The sequence below is a fragment of the Coregonus clupeaformis genome, unplaced genomic scaffold, assembly GCF_020615455.1.
Source record: "Coregonus clupeaformis isolate EN_2021a unplaced genomic scaffold, ASM2061545v1 scaf0489, whole genome shotgun sequence".
NCBI classification, from domain to species: Eukaryota; Metazoa; Chordata; class Actinopteri; order Salmoniformes; family Salmonidae; genus Coregonus; species Coregonus clupeaformis.
Window position 1 is genome coordinate 152,684 of NW_025533944.1, and position 13,586 is coordinate 166,269.

Below are 13,586 nucleotides of genomic sequence, written 5' to 3' on the forward strand. Positions count from 1 at the left end.
ACTCACATTTCATATACTCAGAGGTGGGGCTTACAATCCTCACATTTCATATATTCAGAGGTGGGGCTTACAAGACTCACATTTCATATATTCAGAGGTGGGGCTTACAAGACTCACATTTCATATACTTTTCAAGACATCACTGTAGGACAAACATTTGATTTGATATCAGAATATACTTCAAATAAAATAAATCAATGTATGCTACAACAGAACACATATTATAGTATATAGGCCTCCTGCCTATGTGATAATATGAAGCGCATATTCAGATTAACTTCACAGTACAGAACATGTTTGTAAAGTTTTCCAGAACCTTCCACAACACGGCCATTTCCTGGTGCGTCTTCTCCTCCCTATCTCTTGTTTTGCTCCTGGTGTCTGTGACACATCTGGGTCCTTTAGCAATCCATGACCTCAAATAGGGGACTGGGTTGAATTTGGTCAGGGTGGGCCAACAAGGTTCAGAAAGAGTAGCCCTGATATGGTGGAGGTATGCAGAGAGGCGCGGGTTGAGGTGCAAATCAGATTCATTTGAGAAAATCCCTGCTGGCCTTCTGCACTGGAGATGGGGATGGTGCTGACCTCCATCAACATCTCTTTAAGTCCATCTGGAGATGGGGATGGTGCTGACCTCCATCAACATCTCTTTAAGTCCATCTGGAGATGGGGATGGTGCTGACCTCCATCAACATCTCTTTAAGTCCATCTGGAAAGTCTCCTTTATCATTACCATCAGTGTCCCTGTACTGCCTGTAGGCCCGTATGACCGTACGTGGACTGTCAATGCCAAACCTCTGGCAGAGAGATTCTATCACTGTTTCTCCATACAGTGCTCCTGCATCCTCTGGCCAGTATTGAGCATAAAGCACCTTCAGCTCCTCTATGAACTGGCTGTATCCTGTATTGTCCACCGCCCGTCCTCCTTGAGAACCTTCTAGCCTCCATGTTCCTCGCCAAGCTCTAGAAAAACTCCCTCTGATTAAGGACTCTGTCGCTGGGTCTTCCACCATTCAGTTTGACTCCTTGGAAAGAGTTCTCCTGAATCCCTCTCTGGCTGAGTTGTGTGTCGGCCTGGCTGCTCTGCCATGGCACTGAACACCCTCACTTCCCTGGTGACTGCCCTGTATGCAGTAATAACACCCTCACTTCCCTGGTGACTGCCCTGTGTGCAGTAATAACACCCTCACTTCCCTGGTGACTGCCCTGTGTGCAGTAATAACACCCTCACTTCCCTGGTGACTGCCCTGTGTGCAGTAATAACACCCTCACTTCCCTGGTGACTGCCCTGTGTGCAGTAATAACACCCTCACTTCCCTGGTGACTGCCCTGTGTGCAGTAATAACACCCTCACTTCCCTGGTGACTGCCCTGTGTGCAGTAAAATCACCATCACTTCCCTGGTGACTGCCCTGTGTGCAGTAATAACACCCTCACTTCCCTGGTGACTGCCATGTGTGCAGTAATAACACCATCACTTCCCTGGTGACTGCCCTGTGTGTCTCTCTTTTGGAGCTCGAGTGACAATTCAGATATGTGTGATGCACTTCAACAACTAAGACCTAGATTGTTAACAAACGCATGCGAGGATATCCGCATGGCAAGGCCACTATAGCTCTGACGGGTCACGCCGTCGCGGGAGGCATCCTCAGATCATCATTATTTGGTCCGTAAAGGTTAATGAGACATTTGTTTAGGGTCCAATAACATATTTAAAATAATCTATCTACCTTGCGTATCTGTTTGGACAATTTGCACATTCGGATTGAAATTACTGTTAATTAATATCATCACCCCTTTTGAGTTTCTTAGCCCATGGGAGAAGTATATTCCCCCCCCCATTCCTTTTTCCACCCAACTTCATCTAGAATTGTTGAATGAGTTTCCTGTAAACAATAGATATTATATTCCTTCTCTTTGAGCCATGCAAATATTGTTCTTCTTTTGTTATTATCTGCTAAGCCATTACAATTATAACTGGCTATTACAATTATAAGCTTTGAATGTTGCTTGACAAGCCAGGGGTTATATGCTTGTTTGGTCTTGAACTGAGCCTCCGTCCAAATTGCACCTGCTCCGTGCACTTCGTCGGTGGATGGACATATGTAGAAATAAGAGAGCAGGTCTGAAATCAGTGGGGAAGGATTAGGATGATTGCACAGAAGGATCACCACGCTTTTACATGATGGTTTTTCTGGGAGGCTGGAGAAATAACCAGGAGGCAACTTGATTTAACTCTGATTGCTTTTTTAAATGTTTACAGTGCAAACAGTAAACAAATTGTATAAATAATGCGTGAGGTACCGGAGCCGGGCAAATAGGTGCAGGAACAAATGAGGTCAAATCTGAGAGGTGCCGGATCCGGCTCAAATTAAGCACTGGAACCCAGGTCTGGAGTGTATGACATTGGTGTATTGGTACTGAATATACCAGAGATGGAGACAAGACTGATTGGAACAGAACCAGTGAGACCCAGACCAAGACTCAACCACTAGAGACCTCTAGACCCATGTGTCCAATCTGTAAGGAGACCTAGACCAGTTTAAATGTGTCTCACCTGTAAGGAGACCAAGACCAGTTTAAATGTGGACAAATGAGACCCAGAGTGTGAACATTAATGCTAGTGTGATGATGATGCTGTCAGTACAGCATAGTGTGGTGAGTTTCAGAGTTGGTCATTAGTCCTCATAGGGGATGGTTTCATTCTATGGATTAGCAGTGGTCTTCATGACATTGTGCATGTTTTAGATCAAATCCATTGCAGTCAACTGCACAGACTCACTCATCTACAAATCCCCTTGCATCTTAAATAATGACTCACTAAAGGGGCTTTCACACTAAATTGGTTTGGAGCTGGGGGGGTTTTTCGAACTTGTTTGGACTGGTGTGAACACTATACGCACTCGGGAGCACACCAAACAATGCACCTAGGTTGGCTCAAAAGGAGTGGTCTCGTTCCGTTTCCATTCATACCCCTTGGTGCTGTAGTACCGTGGTGTGATTTGCTGCAGGTGTCAACGCAGTCCGGACCAAACACAGGAAAAGATCCAAGCATACAGTATTATTGGTTGTTTGACTGTGAGCATTTGATTAAATGCACGCATTATACTATCTTGATATCTCTGAAACATGTTGTGAATAGCAGTACATTTATGAGCGCATCTGTAAGGGGCTTAATACAGTTGTATTCCAGACACTAGGTGGCAGCCCACGGGAATAAAGAAGAAAAGCTGTGCTTTGGCGGAGTGGGTGGGGTTATATCCTTCCTGTTTGGCCCTGTCCGGGGGTTTCTTCGGATGGGGCCACAGTGTCTCCGGACCGCTCCTGTCTCAGCCTCCAGTATTTATGCTGCAGTAGTTTATGTGTCGGGGCTGGGGTTAGTTGGTTATACCTGGAGTACTTCTCCTGTCTTATCCAGTGTCCTGTGTGAATTTAAGTATGCTCTCTCTAATTCTCTCGTTCTCTCTTTCTCTCTGAGAACCTGAGCCCTAGGACCATACGTCAGGACTACCGGGCATGATGACACCTTGCTGTCCCCAGTCCGCCTGGCCTTGCTGCTATTCCAGTTTCAACTGTTCTGCCTGCGGCTACGAAACCCCTACCTGTCCCAGACCTGCTGTTTTCAACTCTAAATGATCGGCTATGAAAAGCCAACTGAGAGACCTGAGCCCTAGGACCATACGTCGGGACTACCGGCCGTGGTGACTCCTTGCTGTCCCCAGTCCGCCTGGCCTTGCTGCTATTCCAGTTTAAACTGTTCTGCCTGCGGTTATGGAACCCCTACCTGTCCCAGACCTGCTGTTTTAAACTCTAATGATCGGCTATGAAAAGCCAACTGAGATTTATTCCTGATTATTATTTGACCATGCTTGTCACTTATGAACATTTTTGAACATCTTGGCATGGTTCTGTTATAATCTCCACCCGGCACAGCCAGAAGAGGACTGGCCACCCCTCATAGCCTGGTTCCTCTCTAGGTTTCTTCCTAGGTTTTGCCTTTCTAGGGAGTTTTTCCTAGCCACCGTGCTTCTACACCTGCATTACTAGCTGTTTGGGGTTTTAGGCTGGGTTTCTGTACAGCACTTCGAGATATTAGCTGATGTAAGAAGGGCTATATAAAATAAAATTGATTGATTGATTGATTGATTGAAGAAACGACACTTTGCTACAATGTAAAGTAGTGAGTGTACAGCTTGTATAACAATGTACATTTGCTGTCCCCTCAAAATAACACAACACACAGCCATTAATGTCTAAACCGCTGGCAACAAAAGTAAGAACACCCCTATGTGAAAATGTCCAAATTGGGCCCAATTAGCCATTTTCCCTCCCCGGTGTCAGGTGACTCGTTAGTGTTACAAGGTCTCAGGTGTGAATGGGGAGCAGGTGTGTTACATTTGGTGTCATCGCTCTCACACTCCCTCATACTGGTCACTGGAAGTTCAACATGGCACCTCATGGCAAAGAACTCTCTGAGGATCTGAAAAAAAGAATTGTTGCTCTACATAAAGATGGCCTGGGCTATAAGAAGATTGCCAAGACCCTGAAACTGAGCTGCAGCACGGTGGCCAAGACCATACAGCGGTTTAACAGGACAGGTTCCACTCAGAACAGGCCTCGCCATGGTCGACCAAAGAAGTTGAGTGCACGTGCTCAGCATCATATCCAGTGGTTGTCTTTGGGAAATAGACGTATGAGTGCTGCCAACATTGCTGCAGAGGTTGAAGGGGTGGGGGGTCAGCCTGTCAATGCCCAGACCATACGCCGCACACTGCATCAAATTGGTCTGCATGGCTGTCGTCCCAGAAGGAAGCCTCTTCTAAAGATGATGCACAAGAAAGCCCGCAAACAGTTTGCTGACAAGCAGACTAAGGACATGGATTACTGGAACCATGTCCTGTGGTCTGATGAGACCAAGATAAACGTATTTGGTTCAGATGGTGTCAAGCATGTGTGGCGGCAACCAGGTGAGGAGTACAAAGACAAGTGTGTCTTGCCTACAGTCAAGCATGGTGGTGGGAGTGTCATGGTCTGGGGCTGCATGAGTGCTGCTGGCACTGGGCAGCTACAGTTCATTGAGGGAACCATGAATGCCAACATGTACTGTGACATACTGAAGCAGAGCATGATCCCCTCCCTTCGGAGACTGGGCTGCAGGGCAGTATTCCAACATGATAACTACCCCAAACACACCTCCAAGACGACCACTGCCTTGCTAAAGAAGCTGAGGGTAAAGGTGATGGACTGGCCAAGCATGTCTCCAGATCTAAACCCTATTTAGCATCTGTGGGGCATCCTCAAACGGAAGGTGGAGGAGTGCAAGTTCTCTAACATCCACCAGCTCCGTGATGTCGTCATGGAGGAGTGGAAGAGGACTCCAGTGGCAACCTGTGAAGCTCTGGTGAACTCCATGCCCAAGAGGGTTAAGGCAGTGCTGGGAAATGATGGTGGCCACACAAAATATTGACACTTTGGGCCCAATTTGGACATTTTCACTTAGCGGTGTACTCACTTTTGTTGCCAGCAGTTTAGACATTAATGGCTGTGTGTTGTGTTATTTTGAAGGAACAGCAAATTTACACTGTTATACAAGCTGTACACTCACTACTTTACATTGTAGCAAAGTGTAATTTCTTCAGTGTTGTCACATGAAAAGATGTACTCAAATATTTACAAAAATGTGAGGGGTGTACTCACTTTTGTGAGATACTGTACATCGTACTGACATTATGAAAATTTAAGTAAACAGTACCTTTCGCGTTGGAGTTCATAGAGAAAGAAAAACTAACAAAAATGTAGAGCCATAGTAAAGCCCAGTATGGACTATCAATACAGGTACTGTATGTAGAACCATAGTAAAGCCCAGTATGGACTATCAATACAGGTACTGTATGTAGAACCATAGTAAAGCCCAGTATGGACTATCAATACAGGTACTGTATGTAGAACCATAGTAAAGCCCAGTATGGACTATCAATACAGGTACTGTATGTAGAACCATAGTAAAGCCCAGTATGGACTATCAATACAGGTACTGTATGTAGAACCATAGTAAAGCCCAATATGGACTATCAATACAGGTACTGTATGTAGAACTATAGTAAAGCCCAGTATGGACTATCAATACAGGTACTGTATGTAGAACCATAGTAAAGCCCAGTATGGACTATCAATACAGGTACTGTATGTAGAACCATAGTAAAGCCCAGTATGGACTATCAATACAGGTACTGTATGTAGAACCATAGTAAAGCCCAGTATGGACTATCAATACAGGTACTGTATGTAGAGCCATAGTAAAGCCCAGTATGGACTATCAATACAGGTACTGTATGTAGAACCATAGTAAAGCCCAGTATGGACTATCAATACAGGTACTGTATGTAGAACCATAGTAAAGCCCAGTATGGACTATCAATACAGGTACTGTATGTAGAGCCCAGTATGGACTTTCAATACAGGTACTGTATGTAGAACCATAGTAAAGCCCAGTATGGACTATCAATACAGGTACTGTATGTAGAACCATAGTAAAGCCCAGTATGGACTATCAATACAGGTACTGTATGTAGAATCATAGTAAAGCCCAGTATGGACTATCAATACAGGTACTGTATGTAGAACCATAGTAAAGCCCAGTATGGACTATCAATACAGGTACTGTATGTAGAACCATAGTAAAGCCCAGTATGGACTATCAATACAGGTACTGTATGTAGAGCCATAGTAAAGCCCAGTATGGACTATCAATACAGGTACTGTATGTAGAACCATAGTAAAGCCCAGTATGGACTATCAATACAGGTACTGTATGTAGAACCATAGTAAAGCCCAGTATGGACTATCAATACAGGTACTGTATGTAGAACCATAGTAAAGCCCAGTATGGACTATCAATACAGGTACTGTATGTAGAACCATAGTAAAGCCCAGTATGGACTATCAATACAGGTACTGTATGTAGAGCCATAGTAAAGCCCAGTATGGACTATCAATACAGGTACTGTATGTAGAACCATAGTAAAGCCCAGTATGGACTATCAATACAGGTACTGTATGTAGAACCATAGTATAGCCCAGTATGGACTATCAATACAGGTACTGTATGTAGAGCCCAGTATGGACTATCAATACAGGTACTGTATGTAGAGCCATAGTAAAGCCCAGTATGGACTATCAATACAGGTACTGTATGTAGAACCATAGTAAAGCCCAGTATGGACTATCAATACAGGTACTGTATGTAGAGCCATAGTAAAGCCCAGTATGGACTATCAATACAGGTACTGTATGTAGAACCATAGTAAAGCCCAGTATGGACTATCAATACAGGTACTGTATGTAGAACCATAGTATAGCCCAGTATGGACTATCAATACAGGTACTGTATGTAGAGCCCAGTATGGACTATCAATACAGGTAATGTATGTAGAGCCATAGTAAAGCCCAGTATGGACTATCAATACAGGTACTGTATGTAGAACCATAGTAAAGCCCAGTATGGACTATCAATACAGGTACTGTATGTAGAACCATAGTAATGCCCAGTATGGACTATCAATACAGGTTCTGTATGTAGAGCCCAGTATGGACTATCAATACAGGTACTGTATGTAGAACCATAGTAAACCCCAGTATGGACTATCAATACAGGTACTGTATGTAGAACCATAGTAAAGCCCAATATGGACTATCAATACAGGTACTGTATGTAGAGCCATAGAAAAGCCCAGTATGGACTATCAATACAGGTACTGTATGTATTGATAGTCCTGCTTCTATAGGATTATTTTATGTATCATTATGGCACATGTAGGGAGATGCCAAAGGTAAAATGTAATAAACATGTTTGATATTGTATAATTCAGAAACATGCTTAAATAAGAAATATAGACATTAAGTGTATGCTATGTTTTAAATGAATGCATGTGTTATTTCACAGAGGCTCTTAAACAGTGTGCAGTACATTAGTGTTTTAAGAAGGGGGCCCAAGCCACGCGAGCCAATAGAATGATAGAATGAGAGGCTGCATATGGAAAAAAAAGCATTCATGACATTTTGGAGTGGATAATGTGTAACAGCTGGACGTTGAAAAAGAGGGGTGGTGCAGAGTGCAGAACTAAAAAAAAGTTAGGACTGTATGCATGTTTTTTCCATATGTGTCTATATAAGAGATCTCTTAGCCAGAGGGAGACAGTTGCTCCATGGAGAAAAAACTCAGGCTTTTTGTTATGCAATAAAGTCTAATTCTTGAATTCACAGGCTCCTGTGTCTTTAGAGATAATTTTTTGAGTTGATTGTCTCTTAGTCAAATGTTTCTACTACATATTTGGCGAGCTTGTCCAGAAGTTTAAAAATATGGATCAGAGACGGTGTACATCTGCGGTTGTGAAACGGCTTGGACGGACCATACAAACAAAAGCGGCCGCTTTTAAGAGGTAAGCCAAGTTCTTACTCATATAGTATAACGTTTGTGTGGTTCGATCTGGGGCTCGGCAACATCTGCAGAAAAACCTAGTAGGTCTCTCTAAATATAAGAACCAGAAAATTAGACACTGGGAGCTTTTGAATTTAAAATACATGCTAAATTATAAAAAAGCCTCGAGGGTTGCAATAAGTAGAAAATAATATAAATAGGTTTGCCTGGGTTGGGTGGGTCAGTCATTGTGGTTGAGTGGGGTGGGTTATCTGTCTCGGTTGAGTTGATCATTTGGTCAGTATGAATGTATCTGTTTGACTAAACCGACGGTTTGACGCGTCCTATACTTGTCAATGACACTCGGTTGTTCGTCTGAACCATTTTCTTTTCAAAACATCTGATTCAATTGTTCATCCTGCTACAAATTCTATTTAATCCATTGAGATTTGATAGATTGTGGTCAGGTTGGATGATTAATCTGTCTCATTCGGGTTGCTGAGTTGGACAGTCTGATTGATCTGTTTGATTCGACTGCTCAACTCGTGCGTTCAATCGTCGGGGTCACTCGGTTGCTCATCTGATGCGTCTGTTCGATTCGGTCGATTCATTTGATTCATTTTGCTGATCGCTCTGTCTGGGTCATTTCGACACGGGCGGCTGTCCAGCTGGTTGAGTGATCAGACAATAACATGTTAAGTCCTTCGAATACCGCTATGAACGTGTAGCGAAAGTGTATCGTTTATAGGCTGCTTAGGAAGGCAGAAATCCTGTGTAATGCCGCTCCTTTTTCTGTGTTGAGAAAGTGTAACAGAGAGATAGGGCAGAATTGACAGGTCGCTTAGGAAAGCGTAGTAGAAGTCCAGGTGTGTTGAGGAAGTGTAATACCTGGGGGCTAAATAAATATAAATCCTGTGGATAAACGCTTTGGAGAGCTAAAATTCCAGAGGACTGAACGGGCAGGTCATCATCCTGTGTGTGGTGATGCCAAAATTAGGTAGGGTTGATCAGGTAAAAAAGTTGGGTCATCCGGCGTAGGTGACACCATAAATTGGAGCAACACCGGTCATCCTGAGTAGGTGAGCGGGTTAAATAGTCACAAGGGCTTAAACTTTTTGATAAAGTGTTAACTAAGAGTAGGTCTGCTCATCTTATGTGAGTGAGTGGTTTACTTTGGTGGCTGTGAGTCATTCAACTGTCTGATTCATTTTGGCACAAGTGGCTGCTCATCTATATGAATGAGAATAATAAGAAATCCTGCAGATAACAGCTCATTTTCTGTGTTGAGGAGAGAAGCTGTGTTTGAGGTCGTTTGAAAATCTCTGTGTTGGGTGGAGAAAGGTTGGCGCACCTTTCCTGGACCGTTACTTGAGTGTAACCTGGTAGGAAGGACGCACCCGGTCTCACACCGAGAGTGAAAGAGTGAAAGAGTGAGAGTGAAAGTGAGTGTGAAAATCTCTGTGTTGGGTGGAGAAAGGTTGGCGCACCTTTCCTGGACCGTTACTTGAGTGTAACCTGGTAGGAAGGACGCACCCGGTCTCACACCGAGAGTGAAAGAGTGAAAGAGTGAGAGTGAAAGTGAGTGTGAAAATCTCTGTGTTGGGTGGAGAAAGGTTGGCGCACCTTTCCTGGACCGTTACTTGAGTGTAACCTGGTAGGAAGGACGCACCCGGTCTCACACCGAGAGTGAAAGAGTGAAAGAGTGAGAGTGAAAGTGAGTGTGAAAATCTCTGTGTTGGGTGGAGAAGGGTTGGCGCACCTTTCCTGGACCGTTACTTGAGTGTGACCTGGTAGGAAGGACGCACCCGGTCTCACACCGAGAGTGAAAGAGTGAAAGAGTGAGAGTGAAAGTGAGTGTGAAAATCTCTGTGTTGGGTGGAGAAAGGTTGGCGCACCTTTCCTGGACCGTTACTTAAGTGTGACCTGGTAGGAAGGACGCACCCGGTCTCACACCGAGAGTGAAAGAGTGAAAGAGTGAGAGTGAAAGTGAGTGTGAAAATCTCTGTACTAGGAAGGGAAGGATTTATAAGTTGTCCACACAAAAGAAAAGTGGACATCAGGATAGGTCATTTTGTTATTACATAAAGAATATAGCTGAGTGATTTAAAGCTAAGGAAAAACACTAGGAAGGGAAGGATTTATAAGTTGTCCACACAAAAGAAAAGTGGACATCAGGATAAGTCATTTTGTTATTACATAAAGAATATAGCTGAGTGATTTAAAGCTAAGGAAAAACAATAGGAAGGGAAGGATTCATAAGTTGTCCACACAAAGGAACAGTGGACATCAGGATAAGTCATTTTATTATTGCATAAAGAATATAGCTGAGTGATTTAAAGCTAAGGAAAAACACTAGGAAGGGAAGGATTCATAAGTTGTCCACACAAAGGAAAAGTGGACATCAGGTTAAGTCATTTTATTATTACATTACGAATATAGCTGAGTGATTTAAAGCTAAGGAAAAACACTAGGAAGAGAAAGATTTATGAGGTGTCCACACAAAAGTGGACATCAGGAAATATTATTATGATATAAGGAGACTGTCAAATGCCCATTAATAATAAATAAGTTCTAACCAAACAATAATCAAAGAAGCACAAATAGTCTAACAATAAAATCAAATACTAATATAAGAATAAATAAATAGGAGGAATACTAAAATAGATTAAAAAGGAAGTTAAAAAAAATATAGGCCATAAATATGAATAAAACGGCGGTAGAGATACTGAGTGCCAGGTATCCCTTGGGCAAGGAAGAAATAGCGAAAACATCTGAAAAATGGGAGAAACGCACCAGGAAAATGGGCACCAAGTGGCCAGAGGGAGGAACATTTGATGTCTCGGTGTGTGAGGAAATGGAAACACTGATAAAGAACCATAAAACAAAAGACACAGGAAAGAAGAGAAGCGTCAAAAAAGAAAGAGAAAAGGAAGTACTCAACATGTTCAAAATGGAAGGAGAAGGATTGCTAAGGAACATGCGAGAAGCCAGAAACATGTTGAAAAAAGATGATGAGAAAACAAACAAAAAGAAAGCAGATTGGTCTCTGGGACCCCCACCATATGTTGGTGGACAATATCCCCAGGTGTCCGGAGTAGTATCAATAAAAGGAGAAATAGAAATGGAAGAAGAAAGACCTTTGTTTACATCCTCCCAACGGATGGAAAAAGACTCAAAGGAAACAGAAGGAATCAAGCGAAGGGCAGAAATCAAGCCAAATAGATTGGACTGCTATGGAGAGCTGAGGGAAGCATTGGGAATAATGAAAATGACGAAGAGAGATGATGGAGAACTCTCAGATGAAGAAATGGCAGAAATTGAAGCAACAAACGAACAAATAGAGAGAGAAATGGACAGGATGAGGCGATTGTTGAGAGAAAAAGAAAGAAAAAAAAGGGAGCAAAGTGAGGTAAGACAGCATACAGGCAGAGAGCTAGAGGAGGAGGGAGCAGCAGCTGACATATGGGGAGATTGCAATCAAGGCGTAAGAGAAGAAAGATTGCGCAATAGGAGAACATTGAGAAGGCCTGAAAAATATAAGGGACAATATCCAATTCTGATAAAAGGTATCCAGGCTCACTATGCTCCGTGGGGATCACAGGACCTGGAAGGATTGGTTGCCCGTCTGCCAGATTTGCATAATGGGGCGGGAAAATGGATTAGGATTTTTGAGGAACAGACCATGGGGAAACTGCTGGCTGTGGGGGATCTGAAGGCACTGTTGGCGAGGGTGGTTGGAAAGGCAAAGATGGAGGATATACTGGGGAACAGTGACCTGAGTAGAGAAGTGAGTGACCCACAAGGAGATGGGATGGACTTTGATTCACACCGCCCGGAGTCTGGCAAGCACTAAGACTGGAATACCCGAGCAGAATTGACCCCAAGTCACTGAAAGGGGGGACACTGGGAGAAACTGAGAATCCAGCTGCCTATCTACATGAACAGATGAAACGATGGAGACTGGAAACGGAACGAGATCCAGAAGGGGACCCACTGATGACAACTCTATTCCGAAACTCCATAATAGAGGCAATGCCCCAATCAGTAAGAAGCAGGCTGGAGGATGTGGTGGGACTAACCTCAAAGACACACAAAGAATTCTGTGACCATGTGATACATGCAGTAGAAAAACACAGAAAGGATGAACAGAGACTTATGGAGCAGGGGAGAGACATTCAGAGGAAACTGACTCAACTCCAATTGGAAGAACTGACAAACAGAGGGAAGAAGAAAATCCAGGCCCCAGTAGCAGCACCTGCGAATGAAACAGGAATGATGGCTGCAGTTACTCCAGGAGGGCCATGTCTGCCTCCCGCGCCACAGGCCCAAGTACAACCCACAGTACCAGTAGTGAATGTGTATGCACAACAACCCCGGCAATGGAATAATAACAATAAACAACAAACATTTCAGCAAAATAATCAAAAAGGAGGAAATCAGGGCCCACAAGGGCAACCTGGAATTTGCTGGGGATGCCAGCAGCAAGGGCATATCAGACGAAACTGCCCCACAAAACCCTGGCAACAACAGGGGAACAAAAACCAAAATAATTGGAAGCAACCTGACGGCTGGCAACAAAATCAGCAACAAATCCAAGGTCCTGTGAATCCATGGGCTGGGCCTAATCAGGGGTACTAGGGGTGCCCAGAGAATCCTACCGGGGAGGGTCAGTTTACAGTACTAACTACACAAGCTGATCAAGAACCTATGCTGCAGGTTCAAATAGAGAACAGAGGCACACCAATGATGGTTGATACTGGAGCCACTTACACTTGTGTAAGTCCAAATTATGCCTCTCACCTCCCCATGTCTGGCAAATATGCCAAAACTATAGGATTCTCGGGACAAACGCAGTTAATTCCAATGACAGCTCCAGTTCGCCTGACAGCGGATGACAAATCCGCAACCCTCCCTATACTTGTATCAGAACACACCCCTGTCAATCTATTGGGAAGAGATGCCCTATGCAAAATGGGTATACAAATTCGATGTTCCTCTGAAGGAGTAATTATAGAAAGGGCAGGGTTGAACTTACAAATGGTTATGAAACAGGATACAGCCAATGTCTATTGGTTAGGGGATATTGAGACAGAAGTAGATAGAGTAGTAAAGAAATGGTGTAGGTTTATTCAGGCTCAGATACCAGAAGCGGAAAGAGGAAAGTCAGAATT